The following is a 22,576-nucleotide window of genomic DNA, read 5'->3' as shown; positions in this document are numbered from 1 at the left end:
GTTGTAAGGCAGGTCCTCACAAGACATCACCGGCAACAACGTCGCCTGTGGGCACAAACCCACCGTCGCTGGACCAGACAGGACTGGCAAAAAATGCTCTTCACTGACGAGTCGCGGTTTTGTCTCATCGGGGGTGATGGTCGGATTTGTGTTTATCGTCGAAGGAATGAGCGTTACACCGAGGCCTGTACTCTGGAGCGGGATCGATTTGGAGGTGGAGGGGCGTCTTGGTCTGGGGCGGTGTGTCACAGCATCATTGGACTGAGCTTGTTGTCATTGCAGGCAATCTCAACGCTGTGCGTTACAGGGAAGACATCCTCCTCCCTCATGTGGTACCCTTCATGCAGGCTCATCCAGACATCACCCGCCAGCATGACAATGCCACCAGCCACACTGCTCGATCTGTGCGTGATTTCCTGCAAGTCAGGAATGTCAGTGTTCTGCCATGACCAGCGAAGAGCCCGGATCTGAATCCCATTGAGCACATCTGGGACCTGTTGGATCGGAGGGTGAGGGCTAGGGCAATTCCCCCCAGAAATGTCCGGGAACTTGCAGGTGCCTTGGGGGAAGAGTGGGGTAACAAGAACAGGCAAATCTGGTACAGTCCATGAGGAGGAGATGCACTGCAGTACTTAATGCAGCTGGTGGCCACACCAGATACAGACTGTTAACCCCCCCTCTGCTCAGGGACACATTATTTCATTTCTGTTAGTTACATGTTTGTGTAAATTGTTCAGTTTATGTCTCAGTTGTTGAATCTTGTTATGTTCATACACATATTTACACATGTTAAATATGCTGAAAATAAACTCAGTTGACAGTGAGAGGACATTTCTTTTTTTGCTGTGTTTATAAGCATGACCTGTGGAATGCAGATGGAATTTTGATTGAGAGCACCAGTGTTGCTCAGATAGTACATTGAATGGCAGGCACATGGATACATATGTGTCGTTGTTTCAAATCCAGCGTGCTCAGGCTGTATAATTTGAGGGGCATGCATCACCAAACAAGTAATTTGTATAATTTTACTTCGCCTGTGAGAATCATTAGCACAGGCAAGTCTGATTAGGCTTAGCTGTACCACAGCATATGCCATATAAACAAACGGAGCGTGGCTTTTACAATGCAGAATTACCGCTAGTCTCTATCTCAAACCTTTCAAAACTAAGACCTATTTTACCAGAACTACATTTCGTTTCTCTCTGGCGCAGTTTGCGGGACTCTCTTAAAGGGGTACACACAAATCAATAATCATGAGTAAGGAACTATGAAACTAAGATAATAGTTCAAATGAACCCTATTTAATCTATTTTAAAAAGCATGGATCAGATTAGGTAAATGTCATTATCACTAAATAAATGAATAGTGACATTTTACGTCTGCAGCAAGAATTGTTCTCAGGTGTACCACAGTTCAAAAAAGGTTGGACACCACTGGATTAGAGCACAACCTGAATGCAGAACACAGCCAGCAACATTTTGCAGTGTTGGATTTTGATTGGTGGTTGCCAAAATGGAACTGGGAAACACAAAATGTAATATTCTTCTGATTATTATTTGGTTTTTGGAGTTCCAACTGCAACTGGACACATACTAAGACACCGATGCCTTTCGAATCAACGAAAAAAGCATAAACAGGTAAAGGTTGGTCTGACAAAAAACTGTATCAGGTTTAAATGGACCATCAGATTAACGCGTCATCACAGGCTAGTTAGCCATGCCGATGGACATTTGATCTAAATCAGCTAATAGTGAATGTGCAGCAATCAGCCCGTTCAATTCACACTAATAGGTGGGTAAACCCTAAAACACATTACAAATATCGTTAGGCTATATGAGTTTAAAAGTGCCTAGTATAGCCTACCCTCTACATTACTGACTTCAACCATGCAAGATCTGACATAAAATCAATGGGCAAGTTCATTCCACTTCGAGAGCAACAGCGAGAATCGGTTCAAACTGGAGAGTCCATCGTCACTCTCTCGCTTCTAGATCGGCTGCCACCATGCTACCTGTCATGCCAAACTATATATTAATTTCAACCGAAAATAGTCCACAGCTCTTCATACAGACACCTGCTGTACAACTGAAGGACGGAGCCAAGACAGCCAACAACACTGTCATAGGCTGCTGTGATTCACCGCATTGTAATGACCAACAAGCTCACTGACCCAACGTTGTAAAAATGCAACAATTCCTAAACTGTAAGGCTCTTATTAACCATTATGTTAACAATGACATACATTACTGCATCTTCTTATACCCATGGTAGTATATTCTAGTGGACATGATATGCTAATTCATCAATATCCTCTGAAACTTTCACTCTCACTCTCACTCACCTTGCTCTTGTAATGTTAACCTGACTCCCCGCGAAAACAACAACCCCGGTCCCGAACGCTTATCATCCGCCGGGCAGTGTAGTCACTTATGTTCGCTAAATCCGTTCAAGTTGAATAAACAGTCCTCAGGTTGTGCTTTCAATGTGCTCCCGCCACAGGTGAAACTTAAAAAATGTGTTGCCGTTGGTAATCTACCCCCTAGTTCCAATGTGCTCTGGCTGTCGTTTCTGTAGCCCAGTAGTGCGATTTGAAGATGCGCCTCTCTTTTCAAGCGTGGTCTCTTGCTCTGTACGGAACAGGCAAACCGCTCGGTTGATAGGCTATCATTCACCGGGAAACCGGAGCAGGAGAGAGAGCGAAACTAGAGCAGGAGAGCGAGAGGGCGCCCTCGCTATGGTGGATAGGCGGGAATGACATGCGCGCAGTTGAGATCGAGCAAGTAGGGTAAGGTACAGTGCACCCACACTCGCAGGTGTCATTTTACATAAATAGCTCTTCGGGAATATTTCTTCTGAAATAAAGATCTATCTATCTATCTATCTATCTATCTATCTATCTATCTATCTATCTATCTATCTATCTATCTATCTATCTATCTATCTATATATCTATCTATCTATCTATCTATCTATCTATCTATCTATCTGCATCAAGCTTCATTATACATTATTAAATATAGCCACCTATGTAAATTATGTTTCCATTTTTCTGCTGTTAATGTGAGCTGTGTCTATCAAAATTATAGCCATGCATGAACGACAGATAGAGAGGGGGGTGGAGAGTATGCACTGACTTTTACATTTTTTAGGAGCATTTGCATTACATTTACTTAATTTAGCAGACACATTTTGGTTACTGGCCAAACGTTCTTAATCGCTAGACTACCTGCTGCCTGCCTGATCAGAGTACTTGCTGTCATACATGTGCAATGCCTTATCATGTTTATCTTCATTTTATCGTCAGTAAAATGTAGGCCTAAACTATGAACAAAATACAGTGCAACACTGAATTTCGAATTTCGAATCAAATTAAGAAAACAAACGCTGATCTCGTGACTCTGAATCACAATCAAACATTATAAACATTAAACACAAAATAATCATTATATCAGAGGAGTTTGTATACCAAATGCATTTTTTACTGCCAGTGAATGCTCAGTACAACTTTTCAAAAGAGAGTAAAATTCATACAAATTATTTCTCTATATCTATCCAGTCATTTCTACTATATGTAGCCGTTAGTGTTTATACATTGCCTGTTTTAATCACTTCCCCCTTTTATTATTCCAAGTATTTTCAAACAAATTGTCATACTTCCGGGACAATGTATAGATGTGTATTCAGCTCTGACAATGGGCTGTTACATTACAAAGATTTCCTTAAGTTTGGGTCAGTCACAGTGGTCAGGTATTCTGCCACTGTGTACTCTCTGTTTAGGGACAAATAGCATTCTAGTTTGCTCAGTTTTTTTTGTTAATTCTTTCCAATGTGTTAAGTAATTATCTTTTTGTTTTCTCATGATTTGGTTGGGTCTAATTGTGTTGCTGACCTGGGGCTCTGTGGGGTCTGTTTGTGTTTGTGATTAGATCCCCAGGACCAGCTTGCTTAGGGGGCTCTTCTCCAGGTTCATCTCTCTGTAGGTGATGGCTTTGTTATGGAAGGTTTGAGAATCTCTTCCTTTTAGGTGCTTGTAGAATTTAACAGCTCTTTTCTGGATTTTTATAATTAGCGGGTATTGGCCTAATTCTGCTCTGCATGCATTATTTGGTATTTTACGTTGGGCACAGGATATTTTTGCAGTATTCTGCATGCAGAGTCTCAATTTGGTGTTTGTCCCATTTTGTGAATTCTTGGTTGGTGAGCGGATCCCAGACAGGTATTCAGGTATTTTTAGCCAGATCCTAGTTGGTATGCCGAATTTTATGTTCCTTTTGATGGCATAGAATGCCCTTCTTGCCTTGCCTCTCAGATCGTTCACTGCTTTGTGGAAGTTACCTGTGGCGCTGATGTTCAGGCCAAGGTATGTATAGTTTTTTGTGTGCTCTAGGGCAGTGGTTCCCAAACTTTTTATAGTCCCGTACACCTTCAAACATTCAACCTCCAGCTGCGTACCCTTTCTAGCACCAAGGTCACCGCACTCTCAAATTTGTTTTTTTTCCATCATTGTAAGCCTGCCACACACACACGGTATTATACATTTATTAAATATAATAATGAGTGTGAGTTTTTGTCACAACCCGGCTCGTGGGAGTGACAAAGAGTTCTTATAGGACCAGGGCACAAATAATATTAATAATCAATTATTTTGCTCTTTATTTAACCATCTTACATATAAAACCTTATTTGTTCTTTGAAAAATGTGAATAACTCACCACAGGTTAATGAGAAGGGTGTGCTTGAAAGGATGCACATAACTATGCACTGTTGGGTTGTATTGGAGAGACTCTCAGTCTGTGATGTGTGCCTGCATTTAGTTTTCATACAAGTGAGGGCCGAGAATCCACTCTCACATAGGTATGTGGTTGCAAAGGGCATCAGTGTCTTAACAGTGTGATTTGTCAAGGCAGGATACTCTGAGCGCAGCCCAATCCAGAAATCTGTCAGTAGCTTCTGATTAAATTACATTTTCACTAAACCACTTGTTGCAATTTCGATGAGGCTCTCTTGTTCAAATATCGCTAAATAGTCTGGAGGCAGGGCATGAAAGGGATAATGAATCCAGTTGCTTGTGTCATCCTTTTCGGGAAAGTACCTACGTAATTGCGTACGCAACTCACTCAGGTGCTTCGCAATATCACATTTAACATTGTCTGTAAGCTTGAGGTCATTTGCACACAAAAAAATCATACAATGATGTAAAGACCTGTGTGTTGTCCTTGTTAAAACTTCTTGATCCCTTTAGCGGGATCATTTTCATCAACACCCGCTGAATTGCAGCGCGCCAAATTTAAATTAAATTACTAAAAATATTTAATTTTCATGAAATCCCAAGTGCAATATAGCAAAACAGAGCTTAGATTGTTGTTAATTAATCCACCTGGCGTGTCAGATTTCAATACAGCTTATCGGCGAAAGCATAACAAGCGTTTATGTAAGAACATCTCTCTCAGTAGACAAAATATTACAAACACTAGCAGCCAAGTAGATTGGTCACGAAAGTCAGAAAAGCAATATATTAAATTGATGATCTTCAGATGTTTGCACTCACAAGACTCCCAGTTACACAATAAATGTTCCTTTTGTTCCATAAAGATTATTTTAAATCCAAAATACCTTCATTTGTTTGGCGCGTTATGTTCAGAAATCCACAGGCTCGAGCGGTCACTAGATCGCAGACGAAAATTCCAAATAGTATCCGTAATGTCCACAGAAACATGTCAAACGTATTTTATAATCAATCCTCAGGTTGTTTTTAAAATATATAATCGATAATATATCAACCGGGACTGTCACTTTTTCAATAGGAGAGGGAGAGACAATGGCTATTTTGACAGTTTTGGAAACTTTTGAGTGTTTTCTATCCTAATCCGACAATTATATGCATATTCTAGTTTCTGGGCCTGAGAAATAGGCTGTTTCAAATGGGTATGTTTTTTAGCCAAAATCGAAAATCCTGCCCCCTACACTCAAGAAGTTAATGCAGACGGAGAAAAGCTCCAACTTCTTAATCATAGCCTCAATTTTGTCCCGCACATTGAATATAGTTGCGGTGAATCCCTGTAATCCTATATTCAGGCAAGAAAAAACATCACCCAGATAGGCCAGTCATGTGAGAAACTCATCATCATGCAAGCGGTCAGACAAGTGAAAATAATGGTCAGTAACAAAAACTTTAAGCTCATCAATCAATTTTTAAAAAACATGTCAATACTTTGCCCCTTGATAACCAGCGCATTTCTGTATGTTGTACTTGTACCCAAGTGGCGTCTGGAGCAACTGCTGGCACGTGCGTTACCACTCAACTATGTCTCCCTGTCATGGCTTTTGCACCATCAGCACAGATACCAACATGAGCAACAGCTATGTTTGGCTACATACAGACCGTTAGTGGAATTCCCATGAGAGAGTAACGGTTAATGTGATTGGATGTTAATTATTTGACTAGGCTATTTGTATTCAACATTGTGTTGTTATTTTGCTGAACACTAGATGGTGTAATTTTATTTTTGGCAGTAAAACAAGGCTACTCAGGTGAGAAAAAAACCTCACCCAAATGTTACCACTCCACTATGTCTCCCTGTCACGGTTTTTGCGCCATCAGTGCAGATACCAACAGATCTTGACCTCCTGTCACGCCCTGATCTGTTTCACCTGTCCTTGTGCTTGTTTCCACCCCCCTCCAGGTGACGCCCATCTTTCCCATTATCCCCTGTGTATTTATACCTATGTTTTCTGTCTGTCTGTTGCCAGATTGTTTTGTTTGGTCAAGCCTACTAGCATTTTGTCTCAGCTCCTTATTCTCTCTTTCTCTTGTCCTCCTGCTTTTTGACCTTTTCCCTGTCCTGACCCTGTACTCGTCCGCCTGACCACTGCCTGTCCCTGAACCTGCCTGCTGTCCTGTACCATTGCTCCACCTCTGGATTACCGACCTCTGCCTGACCTGACCCTGAACCTGTCTGCCATCCTGTACCTTGGCCTCTGCTCTGGATTTTCAACCCCTGTCTGCCTTGACCTGTCGTTTGCCTGCCCGTGTGGTTTCACTCAAGTCTGCACTTGAGTCTTACCTTGATTCCTGATAGTACGAACTGGCCTTGACTGACCTAGCAGACTTGGACCAGCTCCACCACGTCATCTCCTCCCAAGGAGCCCTCATTGGTAGCCCTCATTGATAGACACGAGGAGATGCTTCCTGGTCTGATGGAAGGGTTCCAGGATATGGCCGAACATCACAACCTAGCATTGGATGCTTCGCGGTAGCAATTCCGTGGGTTGCCTACTAGACAGCCTACCATGGCTGTAACCTTCCAGCCCCTCAGTAACCCGGCTGGTAGCAGCGCCATCGCCCCGGTTTCCCAGGAACCCCGCTTACCTCCCCCGGAGTGCTACGATGAAGATTCCAGAACCTGCTGGGCCTTTCTCTCCCAGTGCTCCCTCGTTTTCTAGCTTCAGCCTTTTTCGTTCCCCTTGGATCGCTCGATGACAGCATACATTATTACGCTGATGTCCGGGTGGGCACTCGCCTGGGCCACTACGGTGTGGGAGCAACAATCCACCGTCTGCCTCAGTCTGGATGTATTTGTTGCGGAGGTGAGAAAGGTTTTTGAGGCTCCGGTGTCCAAGAGAGAGGCTGCCCGGGAAAATACTCCAGCTTCGGCAGGGCTCCCTCAGTGTGGCAGACTATGCGGTGGAGTTTGGCATGCTGGCTGCAGAGGGTACCTGGAATCCAGAAGCGCTGTTCGACACATTCCTGCACATATTATCGGCATATTAAAGGACGAGCTTTCAGCCCGTGAACTACCGACTGATCTCGACTCAATCATCGCCTTAACCATCCGGATCGATCGACTGTTACGGGAATGTAGAAGGGAGAAGAGATCTGATTGTGGTCCCAATCACTCATTCAAGGATCCCACCTTGCACCTGATGAAACTCCAGAAGTCCCTGAGAGGATCCAATCTTACCCAAGTTCCTTTGAAGACTGCCGAGTTGTCTCTTCCCGAGCTGATGCAGCTCGGCAGGCTAGGCTGCCTCCAGCCGAACGGGTACGCAGACTGAACACCCAGTTGTCTGTATTGCGGTAATGTCGGTCATTATGTGTCTACCTGTCCCTTCAAGTGACCCAGCTCATTCGTTGGAGTGGGTACTCTGGGGGGTCTTAAAGATAATTGTTCTTAACCCTTTACTCGCCTCCATCTCCACAACGGTGTCTAGATGGAATTTGTATTTGTGGTCCTGTCAACTGGACCTTTTTTGTCTTACTGAGGGAGACTTACTGTCAGGGCTCAGGTCTGACAGAATCTGTGCAGAAGATATAGGTGCTGCTGTAGGCCCTCCTTGGTTGGGGACAGAAGCACCAGATCATCAGCAAACAGTAGACATTTGACTTCAGATTCTAGTAGGGTGAGGCCGGGTGCTGCAAATGTTCTAGTGTCCTCGCCAATTCGTTGATTTATATGTTGAAGAGGGTGGGGCTTAAGCTCTGTCTCACCGCTGCGGGAATTTTTTTGTTGTTGTTTTTGCCAATTTTAACCGCACACCTTTTTGTGTACATAGATTTTATAATGTCGTATGTTATTTTTCCCGCCAACACCACTTTCCATCAATTTGTATAGCAGACCCTCATGCCAAATTGAATCAAACATTTTTTTTAAATTAACAAAGCATGAGAAGACTTTGCCTTTGTTTTGTTTGGTTTGTTTGTCAAATAAGGTGTGCAGGGAGAATACGTGGTCTGTCATAAAGTAATTTGTAAGAAGCCAATTTGACATTTGCTCAGTACATTGTTTTCACTGAGGAATTGTACGAGTCTGTTGTTAATGATAATGCAGAAGATTTTCCCAAGGTTGCTGTTGCTGCATATCCCACAGTTGATATTGGGGTCAAATTTGTCTAGTTTTGTTTTGTGGATTGGGGTGATCAGTCCTTGGTTCCAAATATTGTGGAAGTTGCCAGAGCTAAGGATGATGTTAAAGAGTTGGAATTGGTGGTCTATTTATTTTATTATTTCATTGAGGATACCGTCATCACCACAGGCCTTTTTGAGTTGGAGGGTTTGTATTTTGTCCTGTAGTTTATCAATGTAATTGGTGAATCCAGTGGGTTCTGGTGGTCTTTATTGTGTTCATTCTAAGATTTGTAATTGATCATGTATATGTTTTTGCTGTTTCTGGTTTGTTATAAGGCCAAAATGATTGGAGAAGTGGTTAACCTATGCATCTCCGTTTTGGATAGATAACAACACGAAGAGTTAATTTAGTGTTTTCCAATATTCCCAGAAGTGGTTAGAGTCTATGGATTATTCAATTTCATTGAGCGGATTTCTGACGTGCTGTTCGTTCTTTTTCCGTAGTGTATTTCTGTATTGTTTTAGTGATTCACCATAGTGAAGGCGTACAGTGGCTTGTGAAAGTATTCAACTGCCTTGGCATTTTTCCTATTTTGTTGCCTTAAAACAATGACAAATGGTTTGATGAAGAATTCAAAAACATAAGAAAGAAATTGAGAAACCTATCCAACCAAAATCATAGAGACCAAGAACCTGAGCCTACAGTGCCTTGCAAAAGTATTCATCCCCCTTGGAGTTGTTCCTATTTTGTTGCATTACAACCAGTAATTGAAATATATTTTTATTTGGATTTCATGTAATGGACATACAAAATAGTCCATTTGGTGAAGTGAAATGAAAAAATGTACTTGTTTAAAAAAAAAAAACGGAAAAGTGGTGCGTGCATATGTGTTCACCCCCTTTGTCATGAAGCCCCTAAATAAGATCTGGTGCAACCAATTACCTTCAGAAATCACATTATTAGTTAAATGAAGTCCACCTGTGAGCGATCTAAGTGTAACATGATCTGTCACAGGTCTCAGTATATATATACACCTGTTCTGAAAGGCCCCAAAGTGCCACAGCTGCAAAGCTCCACAGCGGAGATTGGACTATCTGTTCATAGGGCCACTTTAAGCCGTACACTACACAGAGCTGGGCTTTACAGAAGAGTGGCCAGAAAAAATCCATTGCTTACAGAAAAAAATAAGCTAACACGCTTGGTGTTCGACAAAAGGCATTTGGGAGTCAAATGAGGCTACAATTGAGCTTTTTGGCCATCAAGGAAAACGCTATGATTTTGGGGTGTGAATAGTTATGAATGCTCAAGTTTTCAGTTTGTGTTGTCTTATTTCTTGTTTGTTTCACAATAAAAATGTTTTGCATCTTCAAAGTGGTAGGCATGTTGTGTAAATCAAATGATACAACCCCCCCCCAAAATCCATTTTAATTCCAGGTTGTAAGGCAACAAAATAGGAAACATTTTAAGAAAAAGAAAACCCCCTTTGAAAAAAGGAAAAATGCCAAGGGGGTGGGGGGGGTTGAATACTTTCGCAAGCCCCTGTAGGTCCGGGAGGCCGGTCCCACAGGTCTGAGAGAGTGTCTCGCTCGTCTGGGCGGGGTGTCTGTTGATCTGTTGCTCCTGTGTGAGGTGTTGGGGCTTCAGTTGAGGACGATGTCCTTTAGGGTCTTGGCAAAGGTGTGCTCTGCTGCCTTGTATAGCTGGACCTGGTCGTAAAGGCTGTTCAAGTCCAGGGTGGAGTGGTGGGCCTGGTAGACATTTGTTTTTGAGGCACAGTCACGGGAAATACTTGCGTATGGTAGCAGGGTGGAGATAACCACCTTTGCGTTGGGGAAAGTAGAAGCTTTTCAATCACTCCCTTGAGTTCTGTGGCCACCCTTTCCTGCTGTGTTCTCAGGTCGTTTGTGCCTGTGTGTATAATTATGTGTATCACGTTTCAGGTAAGACCCAAATGCAGACTGTGTTGAATTAACAATGTTTATTACAGAAGCAGGAGACAAAGTGCTGTGAGACATGGGTTTACATCTCGACACGTGAAAAGTTGGAAGTATACGGAAGGTACGGGGCAACAGATGACAAACAGCAGAGGGGCTAATGATTTTGGAGCAGGGGGGAAGTCATGCTATGAATGGTGGTGTAGATGAGCCTGGGCCTTGTCAGGTTATGCTAGTGGATGAGGAGAGTATAGTGGGGAAGGGTAAGCTGCTAGGGGGGGTGGAGGAGGGTGTCAGGCAGAAAGGAAAAAGGAGGAGAAGAAAGAAGGTGGGAAGGGAGAAGCTGGTGTGGTCAAAGGAGGGGGAAGGTGAGTCTGAGGTTCTGTCAAGGTTCCTGAATGAGACTAAGGGGAAAGTTTGTAAGATCAGTACAACACGCTATTACAAATGAGGGGCATGGTGTCCTCTGAGGACAGCAGGTCTCTCAGATATTTACTCTGCGGTGTTGAGGGCCTGGCAGCTGCTAAGGCCCACACGAGAAGGGGATTTCGAGCCTTGGCTGTGGGAGAAGCCTATCTTCAACATCCCAGCCATCCTTTTGAGACCGGTTCAGTCGGCCACACTGCAGAGGCGACTGATGGCAGCGGGTTTACTAAGGCTGTGTGACCTGCAACTGCTGGGAGAAGAGGGGTGGAAAACCCAGGAAATCCTGGCACAACAAACAGGACTAACATCTCTTAGGCTGCTGGAGAGATTCATGGAGGAGGTCCAGGAGGCACTGAGTCGGTAAGGGGGGTGTTTGAGCGACCAAAGGGGGAGGTACCACCAATATTTTTGCCACTGCAGGTGACGGCAGAGACTGGGGACTGGCAATGGGATCTGGAGGACTTGTTAGATTGTAACACTACGAGCCTGGGGGAGTTTGAGGGGGTGGGAGGTAAAGCCCTCTACAACCTCTGCATTAAGGAAAGGAACATGAGGAGCCTAACAGGAGTGAAGGCAAATCAGTGGCAGGGGGTATTTGGGGTGGAGAGTCTGGTAGGTTTTAGATGGAGGGGGCTCTACAAACTCCCACTACCAAAGAGGGGACCTCCAGTGGAGGGTTCTACATGGAGTCCTGGCACTAACAGCTGGTTGGCACGGGTTGAACCGGGAGTCGGACAGGGGTGTCGGTTCTGTGTCATGAGTGAAACTGTGATTCATATATGTTCTGCGTGCGCCAGGTTAATGCCTCTGTTGGAATGTCTGTGTGAGAGGTTGGGGGTGGGTTTTACTGTCGGGATGTATATAATGGGGTGCAGGTATTCAAATAAGGAGAAGGCCAAATGTGTGTTGTTGAATTTTCTGTTTGCTCTGTCAAAGTTGGCTGTTTGGCTAACAAGGAGGAACAGGGTCAAAGGTGGGGGGGACCCTTTACTATTATTTAATGGGATGGTCTCCGCCGTGCCTTAGGGTGGAATTTGCCCATGTCCTCTTTTAATGAGAAGTGTTTATTGAGAACAAGTGAATCTAATCAAGAGATACTATCAGGAATCAAGGTAAGACCCAAGTGCAGACCGTGTGAAGTAACAATGTTTATTGTAACACCAGGGGCAGGCAAACGACAGGTCAAGGCAGGCAGATTCAGGGTCAGGGACAGGCAGAGTTCAGTAATCCAGAGGTGGAGCAAAAGTACCAGACGGTAGGCAGGCTCAGGGTCAGAGTGGGGCAGGACAGGCAAGGGTTAAAAACCAGGAGGACGAGAAAAAGAGGCATGGAAAAAGAAGCTGACAGGATGAACGTTGGTAAGCTTGACAAACAAGACAAACTGGCAACAGACAAACAGAAAACACAGGTATAAGTACACAGGGGAGAATGGGGAAGATGGGCGACACCTGGAGGGGGGTGGAGACGAGCACAAAGACAGTCATGGCCAGTTCGTACTATCAGACCTCAGGATAAGACCTAGATGCAGACAGTTCGAAGTAACAAGTTTATTACAAAAACAGGAGGCAGGCAAACGACAAGTCAAGGGCAGGCAGGAGTTATTAATCCTGATCAGCGTCCGAAAGTTACAGATGGCAGGCAGGCTCAGGGTCAGGGCAGGCAGAGGTCAGTAATCCAGGGCAGTCTCACAAGGTACAGAACAGCAGGCAGGCTCAGGGTCAGGGCAGGCAGAATGGTCAAACCGGGAAAACTAGAAAACAGGAGTTCGGGAAAAAAGCTGGTAGACTTGACAAGACAAGACGAACTGGCAACAGACAAACAGGAAATACACAGGGGATAATGGGGGAAATCGGTGACACCTGGAGGGGAGTATAGACAAGCACAGGACAGGTGAAACAGATCAGGGTGTGACATTCGCAGAAAATGCTCTGTCGTCAGTTATATGAAATAGGGCCAAATTTGTACTCTACTAAATATGATAACATTTATTTTACACTTATAAGAAAGGTGAAATCTTATAGTATGTCGTTTATAATTATATTTTTACTATATTTAGAAAGCATTTCAGTCATTTCACGACCCATTTTTGTTGAATAAAGAAAGAAATGATAAACAGTACAGTATGATTTATGTTTTCATAATGTTAGTACTATATACTTGAGCTTGTTTCCTCAAAGGTGAGTACACCTCAGCAATTTATAACTATTTTTTTTACCAGAAAGGTGAGTTCCAGACCTCTTTTAGAACTATGCAGAATAACTAGTTATTGTTTATGGCCACATCATGAAAAATAATTACTTTTGGGTATTTTTAGGCAGAAGACTACATTTTGCTCAAGAGGTTTTAAAGGCACAGTTGAAGTTGGAAGTTTACATATGCTTAGGTTGGAGTCATTAAAACTCGTTTTTCAACCACTCAAAACATTTCTTGTTAACAGACTATAGTGCATGACACAAGTAATTTTTCCAACAATTGTTTACAGACAGATTATTTAATTTATAATTCACTGTATCAGAATTCCAGTGGGTCAGAAGTTTACATACACTAAGTTGACTGACTTTAAACAGCTTGGAAAATTCCAGAAAATGATGTAATGGCTTTAGAAGCTTCTGATAGGCTAATTGGCATAATTTGAGTCAATTGGAGGTGTACCTGTAGTTGTATTTCAAGGCATACCTTCAAACTCAGTGCCTCTTTGCTTGACATCATGGGAAAATCAAAATAAATCATATAAAACCTTAAAATTGTAGACCTCCACAAGTCTGATTCATCCTTGGGAGCAATTTCCAAATGCCTGTAGGTACCATGTTCATCTGTACAAACAATAGTACGCAAGTATAATCACCATGGGACCACGCAGCTGTCATATCGCTCAGGAAGGAGACATGTTCTGTCTCCTAGAGATGAATGTACTATGGTGCAAAACGTGCAAATCAATCAAAGAACAACAGCAAAGGACCTTGTGAAGATGCTGGAGGAAACAGGTACAAAATATCTATATCCATAGTAAAACGAGTCCTATATCGACATAACCTGAAAGGCCTCTCAGCAAGGAAGAAGCCACTGCTCCAAAACCGCCATAAAAAAGCCAGACTACGGTTTGCAACTGCACATGGGGACAAAGATTGTACTTTTTGGATAAATGTCCTCTGGTCTGATAAAACAAAAATAGTACTGTTTGGCCATAATAACCATCGTTATGTTTGGAGGAAAAAGTGGAGGCTTGCAAGTCGAAGAACACCATCCCAACCGTGAAGCACGGGGGTGGCAGCATCTTGTTGTGGGGTGTGCTTTGCTGCAGGAGGGACTGGTGAACTTCACAAAATAGATGGCATCATGAGGCAGGACAATTATGTGGATATATTGAAGCAAAACCTCAAGACATCAGTCAGGAAGTAACAGCTTGGTCGCAAATGGGTCTTCCAAACTGACAATGACCCCAAGCAATACTTCCAAAGTTGTGGCAAAATGGCTTAAGGACAACAAAGGTATTGAAGTGGCCATCACAAAGCCCTGACCTCAATCCCATAGAAAATTTGTGCGCATAACTGAAAAAGCGTGTGTGAGCAAGGAGGCCTACAAACCTGACTCAGTTACACCAGCTCTGTCAGGAGGAATGGGCCAAAATTCATCCAACTTCACCCAGCTCGTGGAAGGCTACCCAAAGCATTTAACCCAAGTTAAACAGTTTAAAAGCAATGCTTCCAAATACTAATTGAGTATATGTAAACTTTGGACCCACTAGGAATGTGATGAAAGAAATAAAAGCTGAAATAAATAATTCTCTCTACTATGGAGTCAGACGCAGAGAGCAGAAGGTAGACGGGAAAAAACACTTAATGTCCTCAAGCACAGTAACAGGTAAAAACATGGGTGAAGCCCAAAACACAGGCGCAACAAACCCAAAACCACTGTTACCAAAATACCAGACAGCGAAAACTCAAAAGTACACAAACACCACTAACGTAAAAGAACCACAAGCCCGCACAAACACCAGCGGGCTAAACAAACTTAAATAACACCCATCCCAAAACCCCAACAAGGAACAGGTGAAAACAATTAGACAAAAACAAACGAAATGGAAAAAGGGATCGGTGGCAGCTAGTAGACCGGCGACGACGACCGCCGAGCACCACCCGAACAGGAAGGGGAGCCACCTTCGGTGGTATTTGTGACAACGACATGTTGTCGTTATTTGAAAGTGGCTCATTAATGTTATTGTACCTCAGAGGGGCAAGAAGGATGGCGGAGCAGATGTTGAAAAATATTTATTATAATCCCTCTAACCCTGGGTCTTATGGGGGTAAGGAGCGTTTACAGAGATCTATAGCCGAAGAAACAGGTAGCCGGTTAAGCGCTGCTAAAGTGAATGAGTGGTTAGCCGGATGCTCATACTCTACATAAACCTGTACGAAAACAATTTCCAAGAAATGTAGTTTTTTCTACTCATCCTTTGTCCCAATTTCAGGCGGATCTATGTGACATGCAGGCCCTTGCAGATAAAAATTATGGAAATCGCTACATGCTAACGGTTATAGATATTTTCTCTAAAATAGCATTTGTAAGGGTCTTAAAAAATAAGAGCAGGGCAGAGGTGACCCGGGCCATTGACTCTATCTTGAAGGAAGGAGGAGACCCCAAGAAAGTGCAGACTGATGGCGTAAAATATTTTTTTATAATACTTTTCAGAAACTCATGAAGAAGCACAATATAGTACATTTTGCTACAGGCTCGGATTTTAAAGCTTCAGTTTTTGAACGCTTTAACCTGTCTACGATATTGGTTCCCAATTGGGGATCAACCCTCCCACGTTCAGCTGAAACGGTGGCGCATGGAACGCAAAAATATTCTTAAAAATATTTAACCTCCACACATTAACAAGTCCAATAGCTCAAATGAAAGATAAACACCTTGTTCATCTAGCCAGCAAGTCAGATTTCTAAAATGTTTTACGGCGAAAACATAGCACATATATATGTAAAACCACCACCAGACACAGCTCATTTGAATAGCCAAAACATGCAATCAACAAACGCAGGATTAAAAAATAAATCGCTCACTAACCTTTTGAAAATCTTCATCAGATGACAGTAATATGACATGTTACACAGTACATATTTTTTTTTTTCAATAATATGCCATTTATATCCATAAATGTCCATTTACAGTGAGTTCACGTTCAGAAATTACTCAAAAATGCCCGCAGGAAATCTAGGTAGCGCGGCAAGATAACGTAAATAGACATCATAAACTTTGACTAAATATACATGTTCTACATATAGTTAGAAAGATACACTGCTTCTTTATGCAACCGCTTTGTTAGATTTATTTTTAACGTTACAGAAATCGCACACTATTCAATATGCTGAGACAGCGCTCAGTTCCAAGCTACATTTCTACGTAATGTTGGAGTCAACAGAAACACAGATTTAAGCATAAATATTCCCTTACCTTCGATGGTCTTCGTTCAGAATGTTCTGGAAGGCTTCATACTTACCCAATACATCGTTTGGTTTCAAGTCTTGCGTCTTTGTATTAGCTACTGCTAATAACATCAGCTGAAATGCACCCAAAACGTCCTCTGGTCCGGAAAAGTTGCGCATCAAAACTTCAAAATTACATATTATATGTCGACTAAACAGATCAAACTAAGTGCAGAAGCAAGCTTTATGATGTTTTAGACACGCAAAACAAACTTCAATTCAATCGGCCATCGTCTGCCCTTCTCTTGAGTGCTGGAACAAAGGAATGGCTGGGACCAATTCGCGCCCCTACGCACAGCCTATTCTCTCGTGGCACGCACTAATTTCACTCCCATAGGGTCAATTCTCGCGGGATTTGAACGATTCAAAGCTCTACTGAAAGAGGACATCTAGCGGAAGAGATAGAAAGTCTCCCCAGAATCATAACTGGTTGGGAAGGGTGGGGGCCATGACGTCAAAGTTGCTCCAACTTTCATGGCCACAAAAACTAGTTTGGAAGAATGCCTGCCCTGTGAGTTCTGCTATACTTACAGACATAATTCCAACGGTTTTAGAATCTTTAGAGTGTTTTCTATCCAATAATAATTTTTGCATATATTAGCAATTTTTGACTGATTTTTTTTTTCAGTTTACTAGGGGTACCCAATCTCTCCAAAGGGGGCATATGTCTGCCATATCCGAACTCTGAAGGAGCGGATGTGGCGATATTTTACAGCTCACAACACGCATAGATATATCGATATAGTTCAAGATTTAGTAAAGGGGTACAACAACAGCTACCATAAGAGTATACGGATGAAGCACTACGAGGTATTTTCTGAAAACTCTTTTCAAGTCTTTAAAAATCTGTATGGTTTGTTCCCCCTTCGCCATAAGAAAAAAAGATATTTTAAATTCATAGTGGGGGACTTATACAGTATATCCAAGTTGAGGGGTGTTTTCGACAAAAAATATGAGCAAGGTCACAGCGATGAGGTGTTCACCGTTACCGAATGTCTACGTGCATACCGCCTGTCTACAAGTTAAAATATTATGACGGGGAGCTTATAGAGGGATCTTTTTATGAGAAGGAATTACAGAAGGTATAGTTGGGTAAAGACAAAGTATTTCATGAGGAGGAGATTCCAGATCAAAAGAGAGAAAAGGGTAAAAAATGGGTGCTGGTCTGCTGGAAAAACTGTCATGCATGATAAATACAACATAATTTGCGTGTACACAGGAGTGCATCATGGAACACAGCGGCTTCTACCCGACTCTCCCCAGTAATGCGTCTGCACATATATATCGTAATAACTAAAGTTAGAATTATGCAACCAATTTTCCAAAGCCTATAGAGTTATCAGAGGCCTGGGAAGTAGTTCTCAGCGAGATTACATACCCCCATAGTTGGTATAATATCAAGTATAAGGACTGTGATTTTTATTGCAAAAGGATATCGGAACCTCCAAAACTTATTAAGCTTAAAAAAGGGTTCTATAGAACCGTCGACAGGATCGTCTCAGAGTTGAATGAACTCCTAACCCAGAACAATATGGAAATACTCTTGATTTACAACCCTATACATAAACGTGTACAAATCTCAGGGGATGCTGGTGGGGGTATAAAGACCAGCGGTAATTTAGCCTACATGTTGGGGATGGGTCCCAATAAATGGACGTATGGGAAATATAAATTATTCCCATTCCCTGCGGATATACATGCAGGAAAGCGTTAAATGGTTGGTCTCTCTCTCACCTTGTTTTACCATGGCTAAATACTTTTGCAAGAGGTTTGTGTATTTTTGGACCTTATCATAGGGGTTCAATCCTTTTCGGTTCAAAATATCCTTCATGGCCGTATCCAAATCATTTTCCTCTGTTTGTCGGATATTTTCAGGACCATGCATTTGTTTTTTAAGTTTATCCAACTCTTGTTGAGGCACCAAATACATTTTATTGGCCATCACACTGTGTTCAACCCCCACGTCTGGCAGCAATAAGGCTGGTGATGAAGGGCACGGCTATACTTAGTAAAGGCAGAAGAAAACCCCCAGACTGTTTTATGCTATGTCTTTTCTTTGAAGACTGGCCCGTTTATTGGCAAAGAATTTGATTGTGGTCTTTTGTCTCTTTAATTTTTTAAATTGGGTCAGGGTGAGGGGAATGAGTCCTTTGAGAAGATTCCAAGCAATCTCACATAGGGATAATATGAGATCTGAAGAACAGAAACCCAAGATGGCCTTCCGTTCTTTAGCTGTAGCCCCAACTAGGCTTCTCAAGAGGGGCAGGTTTCTTTTTAAACGCAGAGAAATAGCGGTTACTTTTTAGGAAGGTACGCAGCTGGCCACTCCCATGGGAACAGACCGGTTCGTAGCCTCAGGTGTTCTAGAGTATTTGCTTTTAAATCCACAATTAAATAAGAAAATGGCGCTTTGGTAGCATCCTCATAGCTCTCCATGAAGTAGGATTTCCTCTCCGGGTACATCTGCTGAGCTAGAGTGTTAATTTGTAGTTTGCCTCTAGGGTTTTTGAACAATACCATGTAATTGGCGTTCAAACTAATGGTACAACTATTTTTTACCTTGGTGAAACACATTCTGCACCAAGTAAAGTACGGAAAGATTTTTATGATGAGTATATTGGGATGTTCGCTCCCTGCAGAAAGCATATCGTCCAAAACCAGCAGATTGTTTTTATGAGGAGGGAGAAGTTATTCCTTCAACAAACTTGATTTTTATTTCTTCAACAATTCCTCATACAAAGGTTGATAACACGAATAACACCACACAATATTATCAGTCTTTTGAGATAACACATGTTCTCTAAAATACTTTTTACAAAACAAGTTTTACCACTATTGGATGGGCCTGCGATTAAGGCCGAAAATGGTAGTTGCAACCGTGGGTCAAAACCTTCTACAGCAGCCATTATATCTTAAGCTTTAAGACACACTGGGGCTTGTAGCATAAGTCAAAGGGCAATGTGGTCCCGTCAGGTAAAAGCAGTCTCTTGTCATAGAGACTGCTTTTATTTGCATTTGATTTCCAACAACATCATGGTTAGCAGCTTGGGGGGGGGGGGGGGGGGGGGGGGGGGGGGTGTCCGATATAAATTTATAGACCTGGTTAGGGGGGACCATTTGTATATGGGCTGATTACAAATAACATGTGTTTTAAACCGTAGGAGGTTGTCTAGACAAGATATATTCTACCTGGGTTGTTTGACTTTTTAGCCCCCCAAGTCCTTGGAGGTGACATAAATACGTATTTGAAAGGCATGTGTGTTAATGAATCGAAAGTGCCCATTTTAAGAGACGCCCACCCAATCCTAAACAGTCCCCACACATCTTTTTGGTTTCAAACGCCCCATGCAGTGACACACACCCCACACCCCCCTTTTGTTTTGAAAAACACACACCTCCTGGCCCGGCACACGCACACCCGCGCACACACACGTCTGGTGAGATACCTCTTTAAAACCATTTATTTAATTCATAATATTTAGTACACATCTTTTTAAAACATCTTATAACTAATCCAATATTGAAACATATTGAAACATGCACGGATGTTTTATTTATCAGCATTGGTTGTACAACAGTTATACATCATTACCAGACAGCACTAAACTTTTAATAACCTTTAATGTTTATAACATACTGTTGTAGGAAAGACCGTATTCGCATAAAATAAGACATTGCATTTCTCCGCGACAGATCAGGGCGAGAGAGAAAACAAGAGATTCCCGTTCGTGAACCTCTCTGGGATATTCGGGACGGTAGTGTCCCATCCCGCCAAAAGCCAGTGAAAGTGCAGGGCGCCAAATTCAAAACAACCAAAATCTCATAATTACAATTCCTCAAGCATACAAGCATTTTACACCATTTTAAAGATAAAATTCTCGTTAATCCAGCCACAGTGTCTGATTTCAAAAAGGCTTTACAGCGAAAGCACCACAAACTATTATATTTGGTCACCACCAAGTCACAGAAAAGCACAGCCATTTTTACAGCCAAAGAGAGGAGTCACAAAAAGCGCAAATAGAGATAAAATTAATCACTAACCTTTGATGATCTTCATCAGGTGATACTCATAGGACTTCATGTTACACAATACATATATGTTTTGTTCATTAATGTGCATATTTATATCCAAAAATCTAATTTTACATTGGCGTGTTTTGTTCAGTAGTTCCAAAACATGAGGTGATTTTGCAGAGAGCCACATCAATTCACAGAAATACTCATAATAAACATTGATAAAAGATACAACTATTAAACATGGAACTTTAGATAAACTTCTCCTTTATGCGAGCGCTGTGTCAGATTTCAAAAAAACTTTACGGAAAAAGCACACCGTGCAATAATCTGAGTATGGTGCTCAGAGCCCAAACCAGCCAAAGAAATATCCGCCATGTTGTGTAGTCAACATTAGTCAGAAATAGCATTATAAATATTAACTTACCTTTGTTGATCTTCATCAGAATGCACTCCCAGGAATCCCAGTTCCACAATAAATGTTTGATTTGTTTGATAATGGCCATCATTTTATGTCCAAATAGCTCCTTTTGTTAGCACGTTTTGTAAACAAATCCAAAGTCACGAAGCGCGTTCACTAGGAGCAGACGAAATGTCAAAAAGTTCCGTTACAGTCCGTACAAACATGTCAAACAATGTATAGATTCAATTTTTAGGACATAAATCTTCAATAACGTTCCAACCGGAGAATTCCTTTGTCTGTAGAAAAGCAATGGAACGCGAGCTAACTCTCATGACCGCGCGTCACGAGCACGTGGCACTCCGCCAGACCTCTGAATCATTCCCCTCTCATTCAGCCCCCCTTCACAGTAGAAGCCTGAAACAATGTTCTAAAGACTGTTGACATCTAGTGGAAGCCTTATGAAGTGCAAGATTACCAATATCCCAATGTATCTTCAATAGGGGCTGAGTTGAAAACCTACAAGCCTTAGATTTCCCACTTCCTGGTTAAATTTTTCTCAGGTTTTTGCCTGCCATATGAGTTCTGCTTTACTCACAGACATCATTCAAACAGTTTTAGAAACTTCAGAGTGTTTTCTATTATTTCTAATAATATGCATATATTAGCATCTGGGACTGAGTAGCAGGCAGTTTACTCTGGGCACCTTATTCATCCAAGCTACTCAATACTACCCCCCAGTCACCAAGAAGTTAAATCATTCAGGACCTCACACAAAACGTCCTCGATACTTTTATCATTGGGTTCGTGACAAGAGACGCATAGCACCCCGAGAATTGGCCTACGAGACATAATTGTCTGTATAATGTTCTGGGTTTTATTTTTAAAATCTTGTTTAGTGTTCTGGGGCCACGTGTTGTTCTGGGCTTTATTTATAATGCGTCTGCCGCAAACCCAATCCCCCCCCCCCGGACATTCCTGCTTCATAGACAACAACCCTAAGGGCAGTAAAATAGGGTGGGTGTGGGGCCATCCTCTTTTAAATGTTCAAACACATCCCCCCCAATTTAACCAGATCCCTACACATCAATCGTCATGACAACTTCAAAGGAATAGATGCAATATAGATATAAAATAACACACCCTCTAACACATGACAACAGGATGCATTATATGGCCATAACCACGTGACACCTTCCCGCCAGGATGTCCTGGCCAGATGCCCATATTTGGCATGTACGCGTCATCCGGACATAGGGTCATACATCAGACGTTTGACGCGCGCCGTCTACTTTATTCTCTCTGACATGTTAGCACATTTCTTTTGCCACAGTATTTGAACATTGACATCAATTTAGCAATTCATTGTAAACGAGTTACACAGTTTAGTACAGTTTGAGATGTCAGACAGAGCCTGTCCTGGTCTATGCCATGCTCTACAGTAGCATGCCATAATACTGACATACTGGTATG

At 42.3% G+C, this 22,576-nt stretch overlaps 2 long non-coding RNA genes across 5 annotated transcripts in view; one reads left to right on the top strand and one right to left on the bottom strand.

The window, feature by feature from the left end:
- The window catches only part of LOC110503110 (uncharacterized), a 62,234-nt gene extending 59,500 nt beyond the window's left edge, over nt 1-2,734 (bottom strand). The window contains exon 1 of the long non-coding RNA XR_016491038.1: nt 2,342-2,734. This is a non-coding gene — a long non-coding RNA (uncharacterized LOC110503110). The remainder of the gene's footprint in view (nt 1-2,341) is intronic.
- LOC149972554 (uncharacterized) overlaps nt 1-22,576 on the top strand; it is a 365,695-nt gene that overhangs the window by 240,201 nt on the left and 102,918 nt on the right. The window lies entirely within an intron of this gene.

Source organism: Oncorhynchus mykiss, chromosome 23 (assembly GCF_057628025.1).
Source record: "Oncorhynchus mykiss isolate SJ-2025 chromosome 23, ASM5762802v1, whole genome shotgun sequence".
In the NCBI taxonomy this organism is placed as follows: Eukaryota; Metazoa; Chordata; class Actinopteri; order Salmoniformes; family Salmonidae; genus Oncorhynchus; species Oncorhynchus mykiss.
This window is presented reverse-complemented; position numbering and strand designations above follow the sequence as displayed.